Source organism: Dermacentor silvarum, chromosome 10, assembly GCF_013339745.2.
Source record: "Dermacentor silvarum isolate Dsil-2018 chromosome 10, BIME_Dsil_1.4, whole genome shotgun sequence".
NCBI lineage: Eukaryota > Metazoa > Arthropoda > Arachnida > Ixodida > Ixodidae > Dermacentor > Dermacentor silvarum.
In genome coordinates, this window is record NC_051163.1 from 20,362,808 (window position 1) to 20,390,720 (window position 27,913).

The window sequence follows — 27,913 nt, forward strand, 5'->3', positions numbered from 1 at the left end:
GCCGCAGCTTTTTTTTCTTATTTTGCTTCTCACTCGAAAGGAAAGATCCGCAGCTGCGCAGATTTCGTGTGGGGAGTGGATGCAAAAAAAAAATGCGATGACGCCGTCTCGAACGCATGAAAGAACCTCGAGTCGATGAGGCGTCTGCGAACGAGCGCCGATACAGAAGCCTGGCCGGTGATCGATTAGGTGAACGCTATCGCAAACAACGCGAAGAAGACTGTTGCATAGCGTCAAGGGATGGAAACGGTACAGGACACGGCAATAGCCGCGCAGATGCTTTCCTCTTAAAAAAACATCCTCGCTGTTATCTCTTCATGCGCGTACGTCAAACAGATCGCAGTGGAATGTCTGCGTCTATCCTAGACAGTCGATCGACTGCTAAACTGCCTATGTACACTGAGTGATCCAACGCTAATGCGCCGCATCTCGAGCGCTCGTCGAGGCGTTAAAGAGAAACGCAGCTGTGAGAATGCGTGCAGCTGGCGTCGCGCCGATGATCGCGCGCAGGGATCACGACTAATAATTATTATAACGCTGCGCGTCACGACATGTTGCCGGCACATCCGAGCCAAGACACCTCGCCTGCACGTACGCGTACAGCTGCTGCGCAACATTACGTAAATGTCGCGAAGAAAAAAAAAGAAGAAAAACCAAAGCTGCCCACCTAATATATATAGGATGTCACAGCTAAGTTTAGTCAAGTTATTGGTCGACGAAAAAAAAAAAAAAACAATCAAGAAAGACTAAAAATACACGGTGCAAGATACGGTTTTAAGACCTACCGTGTTTGGTCGCCAGACCTCTAACAACCTAACATCGTAGGTGCTGTAATTGTATATTGCGCGGTGTCCTTTCAACGTTTTTTTCTTTTTTTTTTTTTTTTCGTTGAATAGCTTCGCTTACGTTAGCTGGGACACACGGTATACATAACAATATGTCTAACGAAGGCCGTCATGACAACCTGCGCGGAAATTTAATCTTCGCATGCGCGCACGTGTCCCATCGACTCTGAATGTGGGATAATAACGACGATAACGACCCCGCGACCTCGAGCCCACGGCGGCTCGAGGTCGCGGGGTCGAATCCCTGCCGCGGAAGCCGCATTCCGATAGGGGCGGATTTCAAGAACGCTCGCGTATACCGTGCCTTGGGCGCACGTTAAAGAACACCCCCAGGTCGTAAAAAATTAATACAGAGTCTCTCCTCCCAATACGGCGTGCCTGATAACCATACAGTGGGTTTGGCACGTAAAACCCCACAGTGTAATGTAATTAACTTCCCACCACTGTATTTTCCTCACTGCGTGTATACCTCCCCTTGGTGACTGAACGTGCAGTATTATATACGTGTTGTCACACTTGCGTCATCGCGCGAAAGGCGCTCGCGATATCAGAGTGCATTCGTACTTCGCGGAAGGCTGCACCCGCGCTTGCAGAAAGACGGAGCCCGTCCTATCGGACAGTATAGCGGTTATTGCAGCTCACGTTCTCGAAATTGCCCCATTATCTCAATCTAGTACGTAAGACGACATCCCTATAAATAGAGGACAAGCACACGAAAGTAGCCGCGCGCTTCGATTAGACGACTGCCGAGAGCGTTCGTACATTAAAGCTATAGAACAGCCGTCGCCGAGTTGCATTATACCTTGATTCGGAGCGCACAGTTCGGCCAATGAACACTTTCCTTCCAATTAAGTTTGTTTGCCTGCCTTCGCCGCAAGATATAATTTACACCCTTAAAAGCAAAAAAAAAAAAAAAGGGGGGGGGGGGGTCCCAAATATGTCTAACTCAATACGTCGCACCCAAAAAGGGTGTGAGATATAAACAGATTTACATCCTCTTCCACTTTTACGGGTGCAAATTACTTTACAGTGGCCACTATGGCACGTGACAATAGCCGCGTTTACACCAATGCGACAGTATAGCGTGTCGCATTTACTAGCGCATCGTGTGCATGACACGTGACAGCGGATTACATGCGGCGCCGGTGAGAGGAGGAAGAGCCCATATGCCGGCAGTTATCTCCGACTTTCCTCTCTTCCTCGATGCGACACGACAGTGCTTATACACGCTTCACGTGAGACGACTCATCTCGAACCGCCTCCCGTCGCATTAATGCGACGACGACTCGCCTTTCCAGAACATCGCCGCCGCATAATTAATTTGATGGCATGTGCGAGGAATGCGATTCCATGTGCAACTTGTCGCATTCGCGTAAAACTCCGCGAACGTGCTCTAATAAGCCCTACACATGATCTGCGGCGATCACCAAAAATTAAAAAAAAAATAAAGAAAGGTTAAATGGAAAAACAACAAAATCGCGGCGTACAAAACTTATTTGACGCATGTTCACAGAGTTCCGACGTCTTTCGCAGCAGGTGGGAAAAAAAAAAACGAAAAACATTGTACGTTTCGCAAAATGGAAATTCAGTTCGATCATGACATCGCCGAAATAAAACTATCAAATACAAACCATTGGTGGACATGTGATAATATACGCCCACAACATCATTAGGAGCTGCAAGAAATTTAGCAAATGAGGCCCGCTTAGACGAACGTGATGATATATTATGACAGTGACGTCATCGTACTTCGGAGGTGAAAAACAGACTGGGTCTTATAGGTGCGGAAGCCTATGTTGATAAGGCATTTACATCTTTGTTTTCTGTTTGTTTGCATCGTATTAGGGAAATGTCCGACTTCCATTCGACCCAGTTCAATCACTATGTATTCCTTGTCCTATTCGCAAACGTCTGACGCTAAAGTCAAGTCATGGAGTTCAACTAATTTCATCGGTTTAATTCAGTTCATCGGATAAAATTGTGCTACCTGCCACAGGCGATTAAAAAAATTGGTGCAGGTAAACAAAAAAAATCAGCCTAATATATAGGGTTATTTCTCATATATATATATGACACTTCGGCGCTTCAGTATCAAGGCTTAATCGTGTTTACCTTCGCGCGCACATCCTCGTATAAAACAATGGGCACTGCGGTAAGTACAAGCCCCGGCCGATTGCACAACGATTTCTCGATCATAAGCCAGCGTATACTACGCTTCGGAAACCGTCACACACGGTCGGAGGAACCACCGCCTTCGCTCCTCAAATCAGGCGCGAGCCGCGCTGCAGGCAACTAGCGCGCATATGGACACTCCCATTTCCTCCTCATGCACCTACGTTTCCTCGTCAACGCCATGGTGCAACCGACCGACAGCATGACAGTTCTGTGCAGAGATTGCGCGAGCACTGCGGGCGCGCCCGCTTGCCACGCGTTCGGAAATTATTATTTTCCTCCTAATCAAGCCGTCACATCGCGCGGTACCACATTCGCGCCGTGACGTCACGCGCGTGCGACGGACGGGGAGAGTCGTAGTAAACACGGAAAGACCACGCGCCCGTGCCAGCGTACACGTCCGCTGGAAGATCGCCGAGCGGACGTGCAACTACGTCAAAGCCGCGCGGGGCACCGGAAAGGATCCTTCGCCGCACCGCTTCCAAGCGCCGAGGGGGAAGTCGTCATTCAGGAGAGAAGCGCAGCCACGTGGACCTCTCGGACTCGGCGGTGTAATGCAGTACAGTCGGCGGCAAAAGTTCGCGAGAGACAGGAGTTCCACGGCAAATGGGAACTCTTGCTCCGGTAGCTATTTCAAGCACAGGTGTCTGTTCCTACAGTTCACGGGACAGGAGTTCCACGGCAAATGTGCACTTTTGCTCCGGTAACTCATTCGAGCACAGGTGTCTGTTTCTATAATAAAGTCCAAAAAAAAAAAAAAAAGACGACGAGAAAGACTAAGCAAACGTCACAACTTTATGCAGGGCTAGTAGTTCATGGTTATTACCTCATGCGGCGGATCATAGTTCTTACGGTGTGATAGGACGCGAAACCAAGTAAATAAACTTAGTTGTGATTGACTGTGTCAGGAATTGTAGTCGGTGTCAGTTGCCCTGTCGTGTTTGTGCGGAAAGATTCGCTTTTTTTTTTGTCCTCATATTTTGGATCCCCTCGCCTTGCCCCCAGTGAAGGATAGCCAACCGCAGAGTTACTCTGATTAAGCTCTTAGGCTTAGGTCTTTCATCTCTTATTTTCTTTCTCTCCCGTTTCCTATGCCAATGTACATCATCGTTTTCATTACACACTAAACGGGTAGAGTGCGTACCAATTCTGGCCAGCATCGGAGACTTTCTATGCAGAAAGCTAGCAAGACGGCTTCGAGCCAAAGTAATGGAATGTGTCTGCAACCGTCTGGAAGACGCGACAAGAAAACGCAAAAAAAAAATACTCATCTCTGTATTTTAACTCATTGCGCATGTTAATAACGTATGGCAAACACAACTTAGCTTGCATTAAGCGCACAGGAAAGCGTGACCACGTTTTATTCTGCTCAGACGACTCTATTTTGTCGAGTTTTCAGACTGCATTAAATAATAAGTATAAATTGCTTTGAGATTTAGGCCAATTTAGGCCCAGATAAAGCGCAATAAACGAAGCCACAAGGACGTTTGAAGCTTCAAGCACGAAGATAAGCCAAATCCATGTACTACCCAACATTAAAGTGTACCAACATTCCCAAAGTGGCTGAACGATCGCAGCGCCAGTTTCCTCAAGCGATTAATGTAGGAAACTATGCTGTATCTATGTGCTTCGAGATTTGCGCGTAGCAGGCGCGCGCGAATCTCGGAGGCTACGCTTTAACCAAAACGACGGCGCCGCTCGAACAGCAACCATTATCAGAAAAAAAAAAAAAAACGCTGAATATGAGGCTCAGGTAAAACCACCAGCGCAGCATGCACTTTTTTCAAAAAAAAAAAAAAAAAGCGGAGCGCCGAAAAGCCGACAAGTGGCCGCGCTTGTCACGACCGCCGCATCGTCGAAAAACGCCTAACGAATACGTCCGGATGCACGCGCCGAGCGGGCAAGGTCTCCGCAAGATTACGCGCGCAACAGCAGCTGTTGGTGCAGCCTGGCAAGCGTTCGAGCTAGCGCGTAGCTCCGGCTAACACGCAGGCGCCGCCTCGGTCGAGCCCCGCCGATCGCGTCATGAGACATCGCGCCGCGCACGTGTGTGACTCGCCAAAAAAACAAGTTGCCGCAACGGCCGCGACGCCGACAACGTCGCCGCCACCGTTGCGTCACGGACGCTACGCGCTACCACGATCGCCAACCGACCGACCAGCGGACCAGCACGCACCACCCTCTCCCGTTCTACACCCTCCTCTTCCTTCGCAACGCCGAATAGAAATAGAGAGAGAGATTACGTAGATAGAGGTGAACCAGCCACAACCCTCTCTCGTGCGGCGGTAACGATAGGGAGAGGGAGGGAGGTAAGTATATAAGGAAAGAGAGAGCGGAGTCCCAATTACGTAACGCGTTTACGAAGAATGGCACGCGAACGTCGTCGTCGTCGCGGATTTGGCGGGCAATTTTTAGCTCCTCTTCCGAGACAAGCGCGCGCTTATTACCGAGGCTTTCGCGAGCGCTGAGAAAGGGGGGGAAATACCGAGTACCGAACGACGCCCCTTTCCCCCTCATCAAAACTACGCCGCGTAGTAATCACGACCGTTCGAAAGTATAAAAAAACAGTGCGGGTTGCAACAGAGAGAGTAATGTATGCAGGTAGCCGCGGCTTCCTTCCTGGTCTAGAACGGTGAGCGCGTGGCGCTGGTTGTTTTGTGAACGTAATGGGGGGTGAGCTGTAGCGGGAAAAAACAAGACCCCCCCCCCCCCCCATATGTCATCAGACGGACACGTCGCTCTTTAGCCCACACATTGTGGCAAAAGAAAGTGTGAACATGTGCGGATTTGGGGAAAAACATGGGAAGATCATTGTCAATTTTCGATCGTCTTTGAAAACGTACTTACTTTTATCGCTTTACTAAGTATACACAATTATCAGCGTCATGAAAAAACCTGTGTTAGATTGAATCACCGGCTCAAACACATGAAGAGCTAATCATTGGCTGCAAACCCGCCGTGGTTGCTTAGTGGCGATGGTGTTGGGCTGCTAAGCACGAGGTCGCGGGATCGGATCCCGGCCACGGCGGCCGCATTTCGAGGGCTGATGAGCTACGGCGTTCCTCATAATCAGATCGTACTTGCGGCACGTAAAACCTCATAATTTAACTTTAATTGGCTGCAAGCATTAAGAGAAAGGCGAAAACAAAATTTCCCGCTATCGCTAATGGAACGCAGCACGTCGAACATCGATCTCGACCAAGTGCCTTCGCCAATGTATAGTCCTATGTGTAACAATACTCACCGCGCTTTATAGACATAGAGGCAGATTGAGCGTGCAGGTCGTTTAATTTACCCGCAACGCAATGCCTGAGCTGTCTCTTCTTATTTCGTCCCCCCCCCCCCCCCCCCCCTAAAACCAAGGAGTGCCCGACTAAAATTATTACAGCAAACTCGGGCACTGAGGGTCGTTCAGCTAGCATAGGAGTTACGATAGTTACGGCTAGCACATCGATTTGTCTCATTCGTGCTACTGGCTTCAGACGCTCGTACGGCTCTTTTTTTTTTTTTTTTTTTCTGAGCTTCAACTGCCTTTATCGGCCCAACTTTCGAAGCAATCCTATTTTTCTAAACGCAGTAGGCAGCAGGTCTCTCCACTATTGCATAATAATTGCGAATTATTGCAGTTAAAAATGCAATACTTTGTTGCAAATGAGCAGTTCGCAAAGTCGAAAAGCCGTTAGAAGCCAGAAGGATAAAGTTTGGGAAAATGTACTAACCATCATTCCGATGCTGCCTGAACACGCCATGCTCGCCGCTGCCGCAGAAACAAGCGCCCACAGTTCCCTCAAACGGTATTTATAAAAACTCTACGGCCAAAAAAATGGCCTCCGAGGTCAGAACCTATAACAACATAGCTTCCGAGATCCATGACCACTTTGCCTCCGAGATCTGGCGGCGCGCGCTGTGGCACAGAACGTGCCGCTCGATCTCGGAGGCTACGGTAAGAACCGGTGTACACAATCGCGCCAGTGCTGGTGAAACACACCGGCTGCATGACACGAGCGATTGGAGATTGACACGAAAAAGAGGCCTTCGTTCGAGTCTTGCAACGGAGAAGAAACAGGCTGACCGATGCGGTTATCTAATTAAAACATCGCTTAGTGAAAATCTCAACTCAAGGTTTTTTTTTTTCTTTCTTTCTTACGTGAGAACGTTCATCCTGTTAGGCCTCTACTAAGAATACGCATTACGTGGTGTAATGCATTAATTCGGTGCACTCAACGCCCGCTTCCATTTCTTCGCGCGTTGAAACGACCGTTAGGGGCTTCTTTTCCGAGGAATGCCAGCGATCAAAATTCTGAACGCGAACGTGGTACGGCTATTAGGTAAGACGCGAAGCAAGTCGGCGGTGAACGACGACGCGTCGGCTATGGGCGCTGTAATATCCTACTGCCACTACAGCGTGGTCATCAGCCGGGTGCTTTACACCGAAGGATGCAAGCAGCCTTCGCGGAAGTATACAGCGTTAAGCGGTTCGATTTCTGTGACGTGGAAACGTCTTCGTCAGAAAGGCTCGCTCAGTTCCACTCTAGCTGATCAACCTGCGCCAGAAACTGGACAACCTGGGTTGGCTGCAATGCGCAATTTCTATGGTAACGAAAGGAAAGCCGTGCAGGCAAATCGCACGCGTGACAGCTATCCTATATCAGCGTTTTTTTTTTAAGCGGAGCTATACAGAACACAAACAGCTCACTTACTATACAACACGTATATTAAAGTAAGAGATAAAGTACAGTCGAACCCGGATCGAATTTGAAGGGCAACACAAAAAAGTTGGACATATATAAAATTAAAAAAAATTCTACAAACGTTTATCAAGGAGATTTTACTGCTGTTCGTTATACACACTAATTCGTTATATGCGGGTTCGATGTATCCGGGCTCGATTGCATACCTATCGGCGCTAAGTTGTAATTTCATCTTGTCGACTCGCCGTTCAGCGTTTTGGCAAATGCGAAACCGTGGGAGGTGGGACGCTGCGCTGATTCAGGATATACACTCCTATAACAGAAACCGAAACAGATTGCACCGCCCACCTCTGCCGGACTACTTGGCGGAGTAACACACGTGCGTAAGAATGCAGCCCCGTAGCTTTCGCGTCAATGCCACAGAAAGTAGTCCGAGAGTAGAGGCAGGAGCTATTTGGAGGCAAAACACAGAGTTGGACAAGGCATGACGATGATGTCGTGTTTAATGGCGCAAGGGCCAGCGCCAAGGCCAAAGAGCGCCACGACACATATATGGTAATGAATCGTCTATGTATTATGCATGAAAAGTTGGACAAGGCACGTTCCTTTGCTCGAAAGCAGCAATATACAGTATTATCGAAGCAACAGACAGCGGGAACAATCACTTTCTCAGACGACACCTTTCACGTGCGCCGATATGTTGTGAGGCGGTATATTCTAAAGATCAATTTCATTTTTTAAATTCTTTTCTCGGTGATTCGTCGCACCGAGCCTCCGATGCCGGCCTCTCAATGGCGGCGTTTCAACCGACAAAGGACGACAAAAAATTAAAAAAAAAAAAAGGTGGATCGTTACAGAACACGAACAATGCGCGTATTTTGTAACAATCTAAAATTTGTTTGAACAACCTGTCCTTAAGCATATGGGCGCAGTTAGATGAAAGCTTGGTGGGCGCTCCTCTTGTGTATACATTGTAGTTCAGTGAACTCATTGTCCGTTAGCCAAAGTGTGTAAGACGGCCTGACCCAGTTCACATCTTACCATCCGCTCATCGGACTTCGATGACTGAGGCGGATTAATACGACTGACATGACTCACTCAACATACAGCCCTTACGGGGGGGCTCTATTTTGTAACGACCAATTCTGTTTTCCCACTCTTTTGCCCCTTCGTCGCTTGCTTCGCCACCACGTTGCCGTTATACGTATATCGCCGGGTTAGGCCACTATAGGCGCGACCGATGTCAACAAAAGAATGAGTAATTAAACGGTTCGCTATGAAATGCGGCTCCACGAGCTTACACAGTACTGTCGCAGAGGAATTGCAGCGTGTTTCACGGCGTCAGACCACCGCTAGCACCGCAAAACTGCGTCGCTATGTTCAATGGCAGATGGCGTGAACCGCAGATGGCAGTTCATATGTCGCACGTCAGTAAGTGTACTTACATCGGTAACTTGCTGTGACATGCGCGTTTCCAAGCCGCCAAGGCTAAGTAGCAACAGATGATGATAGGCGATTAATCATTTCTATTTATACACCACGACACCGTCGTTATTAAAAACAGGACGTCAGAGGCGTGCGAGGTATGTTAATATGACGTCCTTTACTGAAACCCGTAACTAATTTGTTATGCACTTGCTTCAAGAAAAGAGCCATTTTTTTTTCTTCTTTGTTTGAGGAGTGGGGAGGGGGGAGGGGACAATGCAGGAGCAACAACGAACGCACTATCAGCTGCGGACTCCGCGTCAGTAAACACGCGATAACTGAATAACCGTTAATAAAACATTAATATTCATTTAATCATTTTTTAACGGTTATTCAGAGTAGCAGCGAACGGAACTGGCGTTACCCATTCTTTGCTCTCCCGAAAAACCTTCTTATCATGCACACCGCAAGACTACGAGAAGCATCAAGAAACGATCCGCCGCAGCGGTTCGGCGTCCATGGACTTCTTCTGCTGATCACGATGAGTTCGTGGGTCCGACTTCCTACAGCGGCGGCCACATTCCCATGAAAGCGGAATACACCGCTTTGAGTGGATGTTTTAAAGGCCGCCAGGTGGCCAAAATTATAGCCTCCCTACTTCCGATACGGCGTCTGTCAAAGCCCCAGTGTTATTTTAAGATGCTAAATCTAATCAATCAATCAATCAATCAATCAATCAATCAACTATCATAACTGGTGCCAGACTCAAAAGGCTCCTTCCTATTCAGTAGACACGCCTCCATCGCTGGACCGTCTTAAATTTCGCAACTGCGACATGAACGCCAATTAAAAAAAGTTAATTAGCGACCGTTAGGTTGCGTCACGACGAGGATGACGTCACTGCGACGCCGTTATAAGGTCGTGCCATGAGCCCTGCTGGAGCGAGTCAGCATCTCAGCCGCAATATTATACGCGGCGACTCATCGCTACTGAACCGTACACGACATTATAATCACGTAATTATCTTCGATAAGCTCTCGATCGCTGACGTCCACCATCGCTGAAAAACGCGTTGCCGCAACGAACGAAAACGCATTGTTTTTCTGTTGCAACCTCTTCGAGGAAACTTGCGCGTGCGTAATACAGCTCTTCGATTATGCTCTTCATGGAAGTGCTGTCACACTTGAACCGCCACCTTTCGGGACTGAACGCGTTTGTCCATGATTGAAAGCGTTTGCCTTCGTTCGAGCATGCGCAAATAGCATTTTCTTTTCGTTTTCCAGAAGCAGTCCGACATCTGAGTTGACAGTCGGCGCTTCTGATGTCATTTTCACGTCTTCTGTCCATGTTTTCTTTTCTGTATCTCTCTCTCTCTCTCTTTAATCCTGATCTTACAATCACAAATCCTTGACCATTCTGCCAGATTTCTGTCCTTGCTGATGGGCTTTTCCTCACTGAAGCCGATGGCTTAGCTGTGAGCGAAATGATGATTCATTGATGGCAACGAATATCTGATAGCATGCTAAATAATATTTCCACGGTGTCACACCAAATGAGCAAGACATTATGTATTAGCGGGTCGAAAGACATAACTGTTGGTTAGTGAATTCTTGTCGTAGACAACTGGAAGAATAAAGTAATTTGGGCGACAAAAACACGACAAAAAAAAAATACTTTAAAGTAGAACATTCCATAATCACGATTCCACGAGAGTGTCATGTGATGCAGACACTGACCTAATAGTGAATTCCACTGGCGGATCTGGAGCGGTGTGCCGAATCCACGACGGAGCAAGAAAATCCGCCGCGGAGCGACCCGATCCCGATCGACCAGTGAAAAATAAACACGCTCCGGCAGGGATTGCAGCGGAAGTTGTCGCACGCATCCGGTTACCCATGTTGCCAATCTCGCATTAGACCACGTTGGGGGTTCTAGGCACAGCGGCAACTGCACTTCGCGTCTTGCCATTGCAACGTGCAGCAGCGCGATGGATGTTCTTACGGTCAGTCCGGTCAGGTTACGGAGGCTCTGCAAACATTTCATTGAATAAAATTTCGTACAGTACGTACGACTCATCCTCATCGCTGCTGCTGCTGCTTTCTGAAGAGGAACTGTGCGAACTGTCGCTGTCGCTCAAAGCAACGAGCAATCCGGCAGGGTCGAACGACGCCATTTCAGAACTGTAAACAACGCCACAGGGTTACCAGACAGCGCTTGAAAAAGCGCTGCAAGCAACCGACGTACCCGATTGTTCCGGAAGTGACGGCGCCTAGTCGCTGGAGTTCCGGCGAAATCCGGCTCTACAAGACGGATCAACGCGGAGCGCTCCGTCGCGGAGCAAGTTGCCCCAAATCGCCCAGTGGAACATGCGATCTTGCTCTGGATCCGCCAGTGGAATTCAAATTCTCGGCCGCGGAGCAAAAAAAACTTGCTCCAGATCCGCCAGTGGAATTTACTATAAGTATGTGAGATAAAATTACGCCAACGTCCCACTAGCGGTGGAAACGAAAGTGTGCGCATTATACACCGGTGTCATACGTACACTTCTGATTGCGATCGGGGCAGAACCGGATTGAGCTTGATCCGGTTCGAGTGTTGCTATACACGCGGTCATTTACGATCGCCATCTTGCGGGATCCCGATCCAGACAATCGCGATCCGTGAATCGCCATCAGGCCTCTTGATCGCGATCGCAAGCTGACGTCTGCGACCTCTAGCGCAGACATCAGACGTCTGCGCCCTCTTCACAAAAAAGTGAAGGCAGCTCATTTAAATAAAGAAACACTTAAAAACCTTTTTATCAGCAACAGTAAGCTGTAAAATTGAAACATTGCCAAGTGTTAACCATATTTTGCGACTTTGAACTTGCATAGCCAGAGCATTATGCAGTTTTGAGAGTTGCCGACGATCAGCAGACGATAATAACTCGACCCGGATCGTTGGACCGTGCAGCAGCGACAACTGTTGATCCCGATCAAGATCAGAAGTGTACGTGTGACACCGGTATTAGTTAGTCCTATAAATATACGCGTCTAATTCCGCGAGTAGTACATACAGCCGATATTCTAGTTGACATTAAGACAAAGAACTGGAGCTTGGTAGAAAATGTAATGCACGGGGTAGATAACCGGTGGACCACTATAGAGTTACAGAATGGGTGCCAAGAGAAGGGAAGCGCAGTCGAGGACGGCAGTAAACTATAGGTGGGGCGATGAAGTTAGGAAATTTGCAGGCCCAAATTGGAATCAGCTAGCGCAAGACAGGGGTAATTGGAGATGGCAGGGAGAGAGAGGCCTTCGACCTGCAGTGGACATAAATATACGCTGATGATGATGGTAAAATTGACGCGTTTCATTCCTGTAGTACAACATACAGAAGCGTCCGTTCTCCCCTGCACTTCTCTCCCTCTAAGTTCTGAGACTGCACTCGACGGTGTCTCCTTTCGAAACTACGATATTCTGCCATGGCCTCCTTGCCGATGCAAGCACCTCCGCCTTCCTTCCTCGACATTGTATAGCTGCAATGCAGGTGCAACACCAGTGCTTCCCCCGGATGCGACCGTTCTGCGTTTCCTCGCCACTCCCTCCCCCTTCCGCGACTGGACTCCGCCCACTCCCGCCACTTGCAACCAGAGTTACGTCATCCCTTGCAAGCACTTCCCGTGCTGCTCACTCCGGCGTCCTGTGTGATACAATTTGAAGTCTGCAGTGAGGCCCCGCCCACGCCGGGTTCTGGTTAAACCTGGCTCCAGTTAAACCTCTGGTTAAACCTTGCGCCACAAGATGGCGACACTAACGCGCACTGCTCACGCAAAACGTATCCGGTAACCCGGTGTTCCGCAAAAAGTAATAGAGAGTTTTAGAACAGGGGCCCGTAAAGTTTTGCGCCTCCAAAGAGCTTTACAGGTGTTAACGTTGGGGCATGCAGGAGTGAAGAGTTTTAGAATATGGCTATGCGTCTGCGAATAGCGTCATGTGCTTGCAGCGCCACTACGGTGTCAAAGAAAAACTATTATAAATATTAAAATGAACAATACCATTTTATGATAAGAAGATTAATTTTGACTTTCTCTTGTTTTTGCGTTTTATTACAATTTAGAGGTTATTCTATTAGCAGCAAGCAACATGTTGCGCTTAGTTTTGAGTAACCAACTTTACGTGCCTTCACCAGCCAAGTTAATCCGTGTTAAACCTATCGAGCCATGAAATCGACAGCCGAATTCGGAATCCCTAGCGTCTAATGAATCAATCTTCATTACACACGTTAGTTGAGAGAAAGCGACAACCGCAGTCACTTCTCCTAGCTTAAGAAGTTCACGCGTTACGAAGAATCGAGCCAAGTTTGGGGCCATAGGCTATAGCCGTCGCTTCGATGGGTGCCGCCATGTTTGTTGATGCGAAGCTCTTGGGCAGGTTTTTTTTTTTTTTTTGCTGGGGGGGGGGGGGGGGGGGCTCTTGCTAAATAGGTGATATAGCGTGCCCGACGCACAACCGAAACACAGTTTGCGTCGTCTCGCGTATGCGTAGTGTCTTCGACGCTATTTCTTTGTGGCCCCTATTCTAAAGCTCTCTAATGTGCTTACGGATAACCGTTTCAGACACTATTGTGCACCCCAAGATAGTGTGTAAACAGCAAAAACATTGATAATTAAAGTAGGATACTTAAGATGTACCCCGCACACCTTGAAACGCTTCTGATTGAAATAGTGCTGCGCGTTTGAATGAAACAGGCAAATCGTTTTAGTCACGCGAGTATGAAGGTAGATGGTTGGGTATTTTGCTTGGTGTGAGTATATGCGATTGTTTTTAGCGGGTTCACTTCTTTCATTGTTTTCCACAAAGCGTTGCGCCAGTCATAATTTTCCAGTGGCCGCGGATAGGTGCTTTTCAAACCTGGTAGACTTGAAATAGCTGATGTTCGCATACATCTGACGTTCCTGCAGCGAGTTTTCGCACGGAGTCCACATTCGTGTAAACTCGGCAAAACTCACTAAAGAACTGCAAACTCTTCATCTATTCTGCAGCTGTGAGCTTTCTACGATTCCGAAGGTGTAAAAAAGTAAGCTTCCAATCAACACAACTAACTAATGTCTGAAAGGGATAACCTAAAAGCTAAGACTCGTGCGTTGCCTTGTATACCGCGCGTACACTTCGTCCACGTGTCGACTGTAACAGCGTGACAGCCGTTGCTCGGCACGCAAAAGCCATATCTCTCGCCGCGATTTTTCTCAGGCAACAGGCCTCAGTTAGCAAGCGGCATAACTCCGGTTAATGCGCAGCTGTCATCGCCCCAACAGTACACATCTCGCCTATCACTTTTGCGCACTTTGTGACGCACAAAGCACTCACTGACGGAGACACTCATCATCTGCAGAAAGCCTGTGGGGGTGAACCACGAAAACAATCTTACTGACGCAGGATTTTTTTAAGGTCGCGGTAATGTGACTTCGCTTTTTTTTTTTTTTTTTTCGTGGCGAAACGCAGCAACACCCGTCATGCACTGTTACTATTCATGGTCCGCGCACACAGCTATTGATGACGGCATTTAAAATCACTTTTTTTTTTTTGCTGCTGTGCTGAACTGCTAACTCTATATCCTGCGACCACGTTCTAAATCGCAGGACGCCACAAGCCAAGTACTGAGGCATAGGCCAAGGATATGCATGCATACATACAGGGTGTTTCACGTAACTAGGGCCAAACCTTAAAATTATGCGAATGCTACGTAGCTGGACAGAACCAATGTAATGTTGTTTGCCGTCGCTTGGAGATACTCAGATTAGTTTCTTGAATAACGCCTAATCAGATAATTTGTCTTAAGTTAATTAACGAGCTTCTCAATTATTATAATTAGACGGAAAGTGTCAAAGAGAAAATTGTACAGCAGCGCGAGAAGCTTCCGATACAGCTTCCTGTCGTTCAATACGCGCTAAATAAAAGTGTTTTCCGAGCGTGAAAGAAGCCCGCGAATACACGCAAAGTGCCTCGAGCGGCCAGTCGCGCGGCAATTTTGTGTGTATTCGCGGGCTTCTTTCACGCTCGGAAAAACACCTATATGTAGCACGTATACTGAGCAACAGAAAGCCGTATCGGGTGTTTCTCATGTTGCTCTACAATTTTCTCATTGACACTTTCCATCTAACTATAATAACTAAGTTCGTTAATTATTTAAGACTAATTATCTGATTAGGCGTTATGCACGAAATAATCCGACTATCTCCAAGCGATGGCAAGCAACATTACCTTGGTTGTGTCCAGCTACGTACATCATTTGCATGTTTAAAGTTTGGAGCAATTTCGACTAAAAACGACTCATCGTACTTATTTTGTCGTTGTTGCTGTCGTAGACAGTAGCATTTGTCTTGATTGACTCAGCGGTGACATGCTGGGTGTGGTTTATACTATACAGAAACATGCAGGAGTGTTGAAGTCACAAATCACGTTATATAGTACACTCTCGATCGACCGCATAGTTAAGGTTACCACTAAAGGCTAACGTTAACGAAAGAGGGGGGGGGGGGATGTGACAAATAAAAATAAACTGAACGAGATACACTGAAAAGATCAGAGTTATACGGTGAAATTATATATAGCGCCTCATTTCGACGTCGTTATCATTGTCAGGGCGACGTATACGCGCGCCCATTTGGAAGAAAACCAGGGTCGTGACCGCCATTTACGTGAACTTAGCACATATAGCAACCACAACAAGCTTCTCCACATTTCTTTTGTTTGTTTGTTTCCTTCGAGTATATCGACAACGGCATAATGCAATACTTCGAGCTCAATGGTGACCTTTTCGGAGTTGTTGCGCGCATCTTCTCCACGTGACGACAATACGCTACATGTATCGCGCCCCTGTAATCACGTGGTTACAAGTGCGCACATCCTCATCTTCCATCATGTTCGTCGCCTTTCGCGAGCACTCGTGTTCGTTGTTTCTCTTTCTTTATTTTGTTTTCTTCTGTTATTTACGCCATTATACCAAAGTCCCCGTGCGCACTTGAGCGATGACAAAGGCTTCTCCAGCAGACCCCCGTACAGCTTCGCAGCTGGGCCTAAAGCACACACGTATTCTCGTAAGACCCCCATTGTACATTACGCCTTTGCACGTTGACTTGGATGCTTTATTTTTAATTATTATAACTTGGAAGCCATTGCGGTAAAGGTATACAATCCCGGATATAAACGTCAACGTTCGTGAAAATTGAGAGTACATATCGCAGCTACATCCGTTTCATACATGGGCAGCCGCAATGCTGCGAAAGCCACGCAAGTAGTGCGGTCACAAAAAATATCACTGCGCACCTTTTGTAGGACGGTCTTTTCTTTTTTTTTTTTTTTTTCATCTGCGACGTTTTCTACGAAAAAGTGACTTCATATAACGTAATTGTGCAGCTTGTTGAGGACTCAAGTTCACGTCAAGTCACACATTACTTGCGCCCATTTGCGCTTCCAGTATATATACTGTATATATAGACGACGCACTATTTTCAGCCGCGAGCGCGAGCAATGCGCTGAGGCCGCTCGTCGAAGAAACGTGTCATTCCGCTCGTTTCGCGGTAATAGGTTCACATCTCCGATGCATATTTCACGTAATAAATGCGCTACATTTTACGACATAAAAGTATATAAGACTTAATTTTACATCAAGCTACAACATGGCGCGTACCTATATAACCCACCTCACAAGTCGGTTGCAGCACCGCCGAAGGTACGATGCGTACACAGGCAATATCATTGCGCAATGGAATATAGTTCCGTGCGTAACTGTCTGATTATTGGCAAGATTAGAGAGTGTTATGTTTGTTTGGTACATGCATACGTTACAGCGATATCTGATATGTTATGTCATTTGCACATGCACGTCATATGCCGCGAATTCAGCAGCCGCTGAGCAGACGACGCGAAGCGCGGATGAACACATCTCGAGGGGCATTCGGCCTTCCTATTGGCTGAGGCGCCCCGCAGCTTCCGCAGTGTTCAAAATGTGACGCCTGCAGTAGACAGGTCGTTCTACACCCTCTGCCATGGCCGTGAGTATAGTGGCGCTGGCTAACACTCCCAAGTAGGGTGCCTCGACGTCAGCGCCGCCTCCCGCTACGTAAGCGTGGTGTCGAGGCACCCTACTCCCAGGGTTAATTCTAGTAGACAAGACATATATATATAGCCCAGAAAGTGGATGGGAAAACGGCGCCGCGGTACGTAGCTCAATTGGTAAGAGCATCGCACGCGTAATGCGAAGACGTGGGTTCGTATCCCACCTGCGACCAGTTGTATTTTTCATCTACTTTCATTTATTTACCATTTCTTCACGTCAACTAAGGACTAGAATAATTTATATATATTAATTTATAAATATTAAAATTATATATATATATATATATATATATATATATATATATATATATATACAGTGGAGCCTCGTTGATACGATTCTTCATAATACGCTTTATTTTCTGGTTCCCGTGAAGATCGTATCACCGAGATTCCACTGTATATTATATATATATATATATATATATATATATATATATATATATATATATAACATGTAAAGTTTTTCCAGAGAAAGAAAGAACGTCTGTGCTTGAATGATTTATACGCTTTAAATCGCAACTTGAGACTGCACGTAACTTGCACACGCTGCATGAAACGCCTTCGCCCTGCACATACTGGTCCTCTGATAACATCGCCGACGACGAGGTTTTATCGGTCGTCACGCCGAGGCAACTCAGATCGCTTCGGAGAAACAAATAAAAATAACGCAACCCATCCCCCTCTTTCCAGACAGGATACGGTGTGTTCCACGCTATATCAACGGGGCAGGAAAAAGGCAACAGATGGCTTACTTTCTATGAAAATAGGCTTGCGTCCAAGGAGAGACGAAAGCGAGTTTATTTATTACGGCCGACGAACGCACGGTCGGGTAACGGAGTCATCATCGAGAGGGTCCAGAAACAGTTCTCGCCATCATTATCGCGGTCAAGATCGTGCGTTCAGAAAAAAAAAAAAGAAATGAAATGAACGTCGTCAAAGAGTGGCTGGCTGGCTGGCTGGCTGACCGGTCTAGACTGCGACAAAAAACAACAAATGCTTCAACTTGACACGAGCGGACGGCGGCGACGCTAGAGGAAAGATACGGGTGGACGTGCAAGAAAAAAAAAAAAAAAAGATTCAAATGTCGTCGAATGGACGGCAAAACAACAAGCCATGTTGCGAACTGTTGACCTCCGCGCCGAGTGTGTGAAGACCGCGACGCGCGAACCACCGCGATAGGGACAGTTTAAAAATGGCCACAAGTGACTGTATCGCGACGCGAACGGAGGTAGATGCGCGCATAAAACGGACAGCCGAGAGGATTCGGGGCAGCGATAAAACATGCGAATCACTCGATATATATAAGCAAGACGAACCAACAACCGCGAAATGTTTAGTATTTTTTTTTTATCTTTCGGTTCCTTTCGCCGCGTTCAAGGTTGGCACGAAGCGGTTTGTACCAGGCACCCAGCTACAGGAGGCCGCGCATTGACAAACCATATTCCGTATATACGCCCACTGATTGGGCAGACGAGAGCAACAGCCATTCTATTGCCTGTTATCAAGAAATCGTATCCCGCACAAAATCTGCTTGATCAGACGAGGATAGCAATTAACAAGTCAATTTAGACCAAGTATAGTCACAGGACCTATACCTAAACGGAACCATTCACAATCCAGATAGTATGTCATAAATATAGAACAGAAGACTGGATATAACGATAAAAAAAAAATTTAAAAAGTGACTCGCCATCCAAGCCCTGCCAAAAGTGAATGTACCAAAACCCATTGTGACCAAGCGGTGACGTCAACTTTGACACGATGACGAAACGTGATTACGTCAAACATCACGTGACGACGTCATTACGATCAAACGGTCGCATGACGACATCATCGCCGCCAACGTTACGTGACAACGTGCATCGTCACGTGACGATATGGCCCGATGACGTCATTGCCGCCAACGTGACGCCACGCGACGACGTCACCGTCAGTGATGTCCCCCCCTGATGACGTCATGCGATCCCTCTTGGAGAAGCAGCACACTTGTGCACTTGCCGCTTCTTTGCACTGCCTCCGGGATCGGCGCACAGTTTTCTGCGTGAGCACGCGGCCACGAAAGAATCCCCGCGAGAGTACAGGCTAACAGCTTCGCTGTAACATACGTATAGACCTACACCACGGCGCTACGTCACGAAAAATGCGGTGGCGCTGTCGTCGGAATTTAGTTTCGACTTGGTAGGCACTCCGCCGCCGAGCCGCCGCCCGTGTCGCGCCTACCACAGCAGCCGCTGGGTTTCGCGGGTGGTTGTGCGGTTCCATCTGTGAGGTCTTTATTCTACGATTTACATGAAAGAAACGCAGTACGTGGATGAGCTGAGTTGCATCGAAATACGCAAGAGACTAAAGTTTTCATAGGTTTCCTGTTGATGAAAACAGTCGCAGCAATGGGCCGCCGCGGTAAAAAGCGAAAGTTGGATTATGATACCAGATCATCCATTATGCACAAAACATTTCGTAACCATTAAGCTTCTCTTTTATTTTGATTGGCGTGCATTAGCCGATCTTAGGATCGTTACGATCTTAGGATCATATACATCTTAGGATCCTTATTAGCGGTGCCATTATAATTGCTTGCCGCACTGCGGGAAAGCTAGATTAGGATTAGCCTTGAATGTAGGTCGAGCGAGCAGATGCCCCACAAAACACGTCACATTCGAATTTGTTTTCATCTCAAAGAATTGAGCCACCAGCAGTGTAAATATCCTATGCACACGTTCACATACGCAGGCAGCAGGGTCACAGCTGCGTTTATTGCAGTGTGGAAGGCATAAATGCGCCTAAACGTGTCAGTTAAATTTCGAGCGCGAAACAAAATGTACAGTGTTAGTACAGAGTTGGAGCGATCGGACGGCCGCGTACAACAGCTAGCTCACATTGCGCGGGCCTACACAGGCGGCGTCGCCGTAGGGTCGGTACCCTTGCCGGTCCCATCACCGAGGCGATCGCTTCTATCGCCGCTCACGGCGACGTAGAATCGGCTACAGCTTGTTTTTAACATAAAATAGTTCTTAATAGAAAAGCTATCTCGAATTTGCGCGTGTTTCGTAAAGCAGCGGCCCAGTACTAAACTACTGGCGCGATCCGGAAGCAACGACCCGACGGCATTTCGTCTCGCAGACGGAAACCGAAGCACCGGCCGTCTCAGCGAGGCGGCTCGGCTGGCTGCAAGTACTACGTTTCGTTTGTTATTCGCACCAACCACACCGACAAAAACCGATTCATTTAAGCCCACGTTAATCGTGTTGTCGAAAATAAGCGCACAATGATGAGCAGCAGGCCAGGCCGCAAGCGCTGTCGGCCGTCACTGCGGCGGTCAACGAGCTAGGCCTAGCGTCTCGTTCGGCCGGATCCCGATGGGGGCGATATGCAAGAACGTGGCATTGGGTGCACATTAAGAGTCTCACGTAGTCAAACTTAATCAGGCGCCCCCATTACTGTGTGCTTCATAATGAAATCGTGGTTTTAGCGCCCCCACCCCATTAAAAGAAATGCGCCATCCGTGCGTGAAAGCGGTGGCGGCGTAACGTGGGCGGAGCCAACGTTGGGCGGAGCCTACGCGACGTCGCTATAGGGCCTAAAATATATCGACGGTGCCTACCGCTGTTTACAAACATGGTGTAGGTCTATACAGATCGAGAATTAGACGGTCTCGATCTGCTTTGTCCTGCAGACAACTTGTCCACGCGGTAATCGCGTTACGTGGTCCAATCGTTTGTATCTCCGCAAATAAGCTTAGTATGGGCGCAAGAATTACGGCAAAGCTGTCTTCACCTGAAGAAAAAAATGTTCCTTGTCAAACGTTAGCTCACGATATTCCTTATTCCACCGCTGTTTACAACAACAACAGCTACTGATACTACAGTATGACCACAGTTTGTTCACTTCGTCTCCATCTTCCTGAGAAACTGTTTTGTTTATTATTATTATTATTATTATTATTATTATTATTCGTAGTAGTAGTAGTAGTAGTAGTAGTAGTAGTAGTAGTAGTAGTAGTAGTAGTAGTAGTAGTAGTAGTAGTAGTAGTAGTAGTAGTAGTAGTAGTAGTAGTAGTAGTAGTAGTAGTAGTAGTAGTAGTAGTAGTAGTAGTAGTAGTAGTAGTAGTAGTAGTAGTAGTAGTAGTAGTAGTAGTAGTAGTAGTAGTAGTAGTAGTAGTAGTAGTAGTAGTAGTAGTAGTAGTAGTAGTAGTAGTAGTAGTAGTAGTAGTAGTAGTAGTAGTAGTAGTAGTAGTAGTAGTAGTAGTAGTAGTAGTAGTAGTAGTAGTAGTAGTAGTAGTAGTAGTATAGTAGTAGTAGTAGTAGTAGTAGTAGTAGTAGTAGTAGTAGTAGTAGTAGTAGTAGTAGTAGTAGTAGTAGTAGTAGTAGTAGTAGTAGTAGTAGTAGTAGTAGTAGTAGTAGTAGTAGTAGTAGTAGTAGTAGTAGTAGTAGTAGTAGTAGTAGTAGTAGTAGTAGTAGTAGTAGTAGTAGTAGTAGTAGTAGTAGTAGTAGTAGTAGTAGTAGTAGTAGTAGTAGTAGTAGTAGTAGTAGTAGTAGTAGTAGTAGTAGTAGTAGTAGTAGTAGTAGTAGTAGTAGTAGTAGTAGTAGTAGTATAGTAGTAGTAGTAGTAGTAGTAGTAGTAGTAGTAGTAGTAGTAGTAGTAGTAGTAGTAGTAGTAGTAGTAGTAGTAGTAGTAGTAGTAGTAGTAGTAGTAGTAGTAGTAGTAGTAGTAGTAGTAGTAGTAGTAGTAGTAGTAGTAGTAGTAGTAGTAGTAGTAGTAGTAGTAGTAGTAGTAGTAGTATAGTAGTAGTAGTAGTAGTAGTAAGTAGTAGTAGTAGTAGTACCCGCCGTGGTTGCTCAGTGGCTATGGTGTTGGGCTGCTGAGCACGAGGTCGCGGGATCGAATCCCGGCCACGGCGGCCGCATTTCGATGGGGGCGAAATGCGAAAACCCGTGTACTTAGATTTAGGTGCACGTTAAAGAACCCCAGGTGGTCCAAATTTCCGGAGTCCCCCACTACGGCGTGCCTCATAATCAGATCGTGGTTTTGGCACGTAAAACCCCATAATTTCATTTTTTTCGTAGTAGTAGTAGTATGTCATTAGAACATTAAAGGAAAAAAGCCACTGGCATCTAACTTGTACAAGTTAGATGCCACCTACTTTGCACCTACTTTGTACAAGTCGAACTCTTGCTCGGCGAGTAATTTTGGAGCATGTCCAATCAGATCACCGAGGGATCATATGAACGATATTCAGTGAAAGTATTTCCACTTTATGCTTACTACGCACAGATAACCAGAGCTAATAATAGCGGGCTCGCTACCTTGACACTAACCCTGCGAGCAAAAAATACAATAACTGACAAACCTAAGCGCTTCTTTCCCACTGGCAGAAGGAGTGTGTTGAATCAATCTGCAGGGACAAATAGGAAAGTCTACAGTTGGGCGTACGCAAGCTTAAAGTATTCTGTTGCCAAAGACCACGTACAGAATGACGACGGCCCCCACGTGACACACCAGAAAGAGCGCGAGCTTTTACAGCTGTCAGAAATAAAACATTTTGTCATCAGCCAAGCCCGCGGAGGTTTATACGCTATAGGCCTTGCCGACAAAATACCTTCGAGATGAGCTTCCCAGAGAGTAAAACACACGCCGCTATTTATATTAAGCGCGGAAATTTCGGCATTACACGTGCCTTCTTCTCAAGCCACACCGTCCGAAGAACACATGCAAGCACTGACCACGCAACCTTGTGACGCCGACGTCAACCAGAGCACACAGAACTAGTCAAAACCTCGGTTTAACGAAACACGATTCACAGAAAATTTCGGTTTAGCGTAGGGCTTTTCGACTCCCCAATGCATATTCATAGCGCCTAATATGTTGGAAAGCTCGAAGCACCGCAGTGTATACACAACGCTCGCCCGATTTAACGAAGTTTTTCGATGTAACGAAGTTTTGGGAGGAGATATAGGTACGTTAGGATCCAGTTCTGGTGACCGACGCCACTGAGTTAAGGTTTGCCGCGCGCTGCCATGAAGGATTATAGGCTCGCTGTCTGTGATTAGTGACAAATGCGTACGCAGGCAGGAATTGCATATTTTGTTTGGCTCACGAGTAAGTACAACGTTATTCGCATGAGTGTTGGAATTGTTTGCGAGTTAAAGAAGCTCTCTATACAACGAAACAATTATTAGATCCCATCGACTACATTGAACTGAGATTTAACTGTATTATTCCGACTATGCTCCACCTGTCTGCTGATGATTACGCCTTGGAACGACGCACATTGATGACGAAACATACAAACATTCCAACCGCGTCGTAGTTCAAAATGGCATCGCAAGATGGCACGACAAACGTTGCTGTTGCCGTCGAAGTCTCCAGTGCTCTATGAAACCGTAAATTGCAACACATTTACTGACAAGCTAAAGCTCTATAACAAAATCTTATTTAAAAAGAAAAAAGAAAACTGAACACCTCGTGTCAAATCTAACAAGAAGTGATTGTATACGACGAGTCATGCAGGCACGGGTATCAAATTAAGTACTTTATGCAATGCCATGACAATGGCTATTACACAACCGGAAAAAGTCATGCCCGTGTCTGTCAAAGTAAAACAGTACATGGCTATCATCATCCGAGATATAAAAGCAGGTCGCTGTGTCAAACAGACTATAAAGAGACGACAAGTACGCCGGCGAAAGGGCTTGAAGGATCCCGCACGTATAAATTTACAAGTCGAAGTCTGCCAAAAGAAAGGCAGTAACTTTGCACCTCCTTTGCAATTCACGCCCACACAAACAAGAGTTGCGCGACATTGACGCAACATTGACGCGACATTGACGCGACTATTGGCATACATTTTCGCGAGCAAAGAACCGCATTCTTGTTTGATCCCTTTCGGGGGGGGGGGGGGGGGGGGGATACCGCACCAGACACGTACCGTGCCGTGAGACGCCTCATTCGCGCGACGAGGCATTCTGCCTGGGCCTACATCAACGTCCTCTGATGAAAGTGCCATCCCCGAAACTAATCGATCCACATTTCTCATTGATCTCGATCCCTCGTCGATCAGCTTGAAATCAGCTTACAAGGTCCTCAAGCGCCGACCACATGGAGCGTCTTTCTCACGCGCCAACGCGCGTCCGGCGGCGTCGCAATTCTTCACTCCGTTTCGATACTGCAGAAAACGAAACACTTTTGCGCAAACGGTCACTGCAGCTATAGGTCATTAAGCGATAGCAACACGTGAAAAACCGGCTATCAAATAGACGGGTTTCGAGCGTCGGCGGTGCCATGGCGTCGAGTCGGGTTACGTCAGTTTGAGTGAGGCAAGAAAAAAAAAAAAAAACCGTCTCCGTGTATAATACACCTCCTCCTCGTAGCCCCTGCAAGGCAGCGCAAACAAGCCATCTGACTGCACATAAGGAATCGCAACATGACGCATGCTGTAGACGGCTCGTCGGTAATCGACGCCGCTTATACAGCGCAACTCACACACACACGCACGCACAGACAGAGAGAGAGAGAGACACACGCACACGTATCGGTGCCTGCATCGCATCTCGCGTAGCGCGACAGTGTCAACGTACGCGGGCGATGTACACGCGTGTAATTATACCACGGCGGGAGAGAACGTTGCGCGTGCAATCAATGCCCGTGAACCCGAGGAGGACGGAGGCGCACAGGCGACGCCCGCGCCATGCAGCACGACCTTGACGGAGCGCGCAGAGATGCAGATTACGCCTCCTCCCCGCAGGGCACACACAAACAGCCTCCCGTGAGAGTCTCGCATGCTGGGTCGTTCCCAAAAAAAGAGTGCAGTGCTTTCGAACGATGTCGAAGCATATGAGCGGTCACCAAGGAGCCGCCCTTGCTTTCACTATACCGGGTGTTCAAAATTACGCTGTACGGAATTTTTAGAAATCGTCTGTGGCAGGTTGCATAATTCTTTTCGTTGAGCTGTGTTATTCGAAGCGGCGGACATTAGTAGCACGAGAAATCGGAACACCAGTTCAACTTATTAACAAAAAATCACTAACTTCTTAGTTATTTACTAATTACGCTGGCCGGCGCACTGACGCCGAAAATACGTCGGAAACTTGCTCCTTGTAGCTACGTTTACGTGAATTTGCACATACGTCATCGCGGACGCCATCTTTAGGGCACTAGCAGGTCGAGAATCGGCGTAAGCAAGAAACAAGACGAGCACGAGAGGCGCGTCTTGCGACGAACGTCAAAGAGATAAAAGTGATAAACCGGTGAAAAAAAAAAAAAAAGCAAGACAGCGTGCGCGTGATAATACGGTGCACTGACGTCATCGTAGCCGCCATGTTTAGGTATTATAGAGCGGTGAAAGCTGCCTCCGTGACGTCACATGAAAACCACCTGGTCGAGTCGGCTAAGTCGGTATGAAAACCAGCCATTGGGTTCATGTATAAACGCTAGCAGGTCGGGCCCGATTGAACGTCGAGGCGAGTTGGGTACAGTACCCATCTGCAATATGTGGGTTGACCCACCCGACCCACGGTCGGGTCGGGCTGGGTCGGCTCTACTTCTGACACGACACGCTCGCATCGAGTTGACGTAAACGAAGCTCGTAAGAGAATGAAGCCTTGGTAAGCCAGAAAAGGCGCAATGATGAAGCAAGGATGACGCTCAGCTGTTCCCTCCCCAGATCAGTGTGACGTCATCAATTTCGAGAGCGACAGCTCGCGTCTGGTTAACTTATTTTATCGGTAAAGAAGGACTACGTTGGATAATGAAGAAATTAAGGACTGAACCAACCCTGTTTATATAACATTTCCCGCGCCCAATACGACACAAATGCGATAAAAACGCTTTGAATTGAGTGGCGTCACTTCGACGTTATCGGCGTTGAAGTTGAAAAAAAGAATTGTTGGACCTTCACTTTGCGGTAATCAATACTTTTTTGCTGAACGAATAACATTATTCAAGAGCATGCTCATACTAATTTGGTGTTGCGCATTAGTGTCCGTTAAGAAGCAGACAGACGGTAAAACGCGGCGTCCCATAAACAACTTCCGACGCGTTCCGACAAATGTTCAAACCTGCTGGATCTTGACGGAACTTGTTCGAACGTTGACGGCTTCGGTCGGTTGGAAACGCCGGTCGTATATGACGGATCGCGTGGGGAATACGCTCATACCGTGTGTCTCCCGCTTTAAGCTTCGGGTTTGTTGTACACGGCCACAGATCAAGACAGAAAACGAAGAGTCAGTGAAAACGACGCGGTGTCCTACTACGTCGATTAAGGCGATAAGAAATAATGAAGACTGGTTCAGCAAAAGGCGCACAGAGGTCGGCCGAAGACAAACGAGTAGACATGATGCCGTAAAAAGTGGAACTGGTCAAATTCAACGCCCAAATGCGTCGGGATAGGAACGAAGCTGGCTCGGAAATGATCACCACGACGTCTTTATCATCTACATGATATTATCTAGATAGTTCTTTCTTATCGTCTTCAGCAGCAGCCGTTATCGTCGCACAGGGACGAACACTTGTGCAGTGGTTATAGCGCACGGCTCTCACGATTGGCTGATGATGTATGTAGCATTACAACAGTCATTACATTCGACTAAGTTAATAACTTCATTCTTCCAATATTTCACACATGGTATATAGAATGGCAGAAAGGCGCATACGGCTTTGCTCATGCCCAAGAGCAAGGCCGCGAGATGCTTGCTCCATTTCTACACAGCTTCCCAGATGATTCCCAGGCTTCCAAAATGCATCCATGACACGCAGCTGGACGTTTGACATTCAAGCAGTGTGGACTGTGGCCGCACCATAACTGGAATGTTGCTAGGACGAAGTAACGAGTGCACCAGGAAAAAAAATTTAAAAAAAGTGCACCACGTTGTAATAATATGCCGCACAGCCGGTGTTACGAAGTGTCGCCGCTTCTTTGGGTCTCCGTGCCATCTTGGAAGGCGTGGCTGAACGCAGTACACAGCTCCGGCCTTCGCGTGCGCTGCACGCAATTAGCGTGACCGAAGCGCCACGTACCGGGGCCTCGATCGCGCAAAGCAAAGCGCGCTCCTCGTTCGCAGACAGCAAAAACAAGATGCCGAGAGCGAAGCGGCGGTACACAACACCGTTTTTCGGAGACGCGTATGAACGCTCAACGTTGCTCGAATCGCGGCGGTATACGTGCCCCCTTCCCGTCTGTTTCTTCTCGCAGCGTTATCTTCGCGGCTTTAGCCACAGCCACCTGTCCTTGACAAGTTCAGGAGGCGAAGGTTCGCAGCTATGCTCGGGTCAAACGGAAAGTGGAGAAAGAAGAAAGAAAGAAAGAAAGAAAGAAAGAAGAAAGAAAGAAAGAAAGAAAGAAAGAGTCCGAGCATAGTACCATCTCATTTGTATGTTTCTCGTTAAACTCCGCATCTTATATAGCGTGCGACCATAAATAGCAAGATCGTTCTCACGTGGGATGGCTGGTTCGTGGCTATTAGTGAATAAAAAGAGGATAAACGCGCGAGGATGGCACATGGAGCGCAGAACCGCGATCAAGAACCAGCGCTTACGGTTCTGTCTGGTTCTTGAACTAAGTCCTCTGGCCTTCACACAGATTCATTTTTTATATATAATATAACAGCACACAGGTAATACAGTGGGCCAGTAACGTTTCCACGGCGGAACCGGCCGATTGAATCAAGATCCCCCCCCCCCCCTTTTC

At 47.3% G+C, this 27,913-nt stretch overlaps 1 protein-coding gene across 3 annotated transcripts in view; it reads right to left on the minus strand.

The window, feature by feature from the left end:
* Positions 1-27,913, minus strand: part of LOC119431081 (uncharacterized) — a 143,512-nt gene that overhangs the window by 112,442 nt on the left and 3,157 nt on the right. The window lies entirely within an intron of this gene.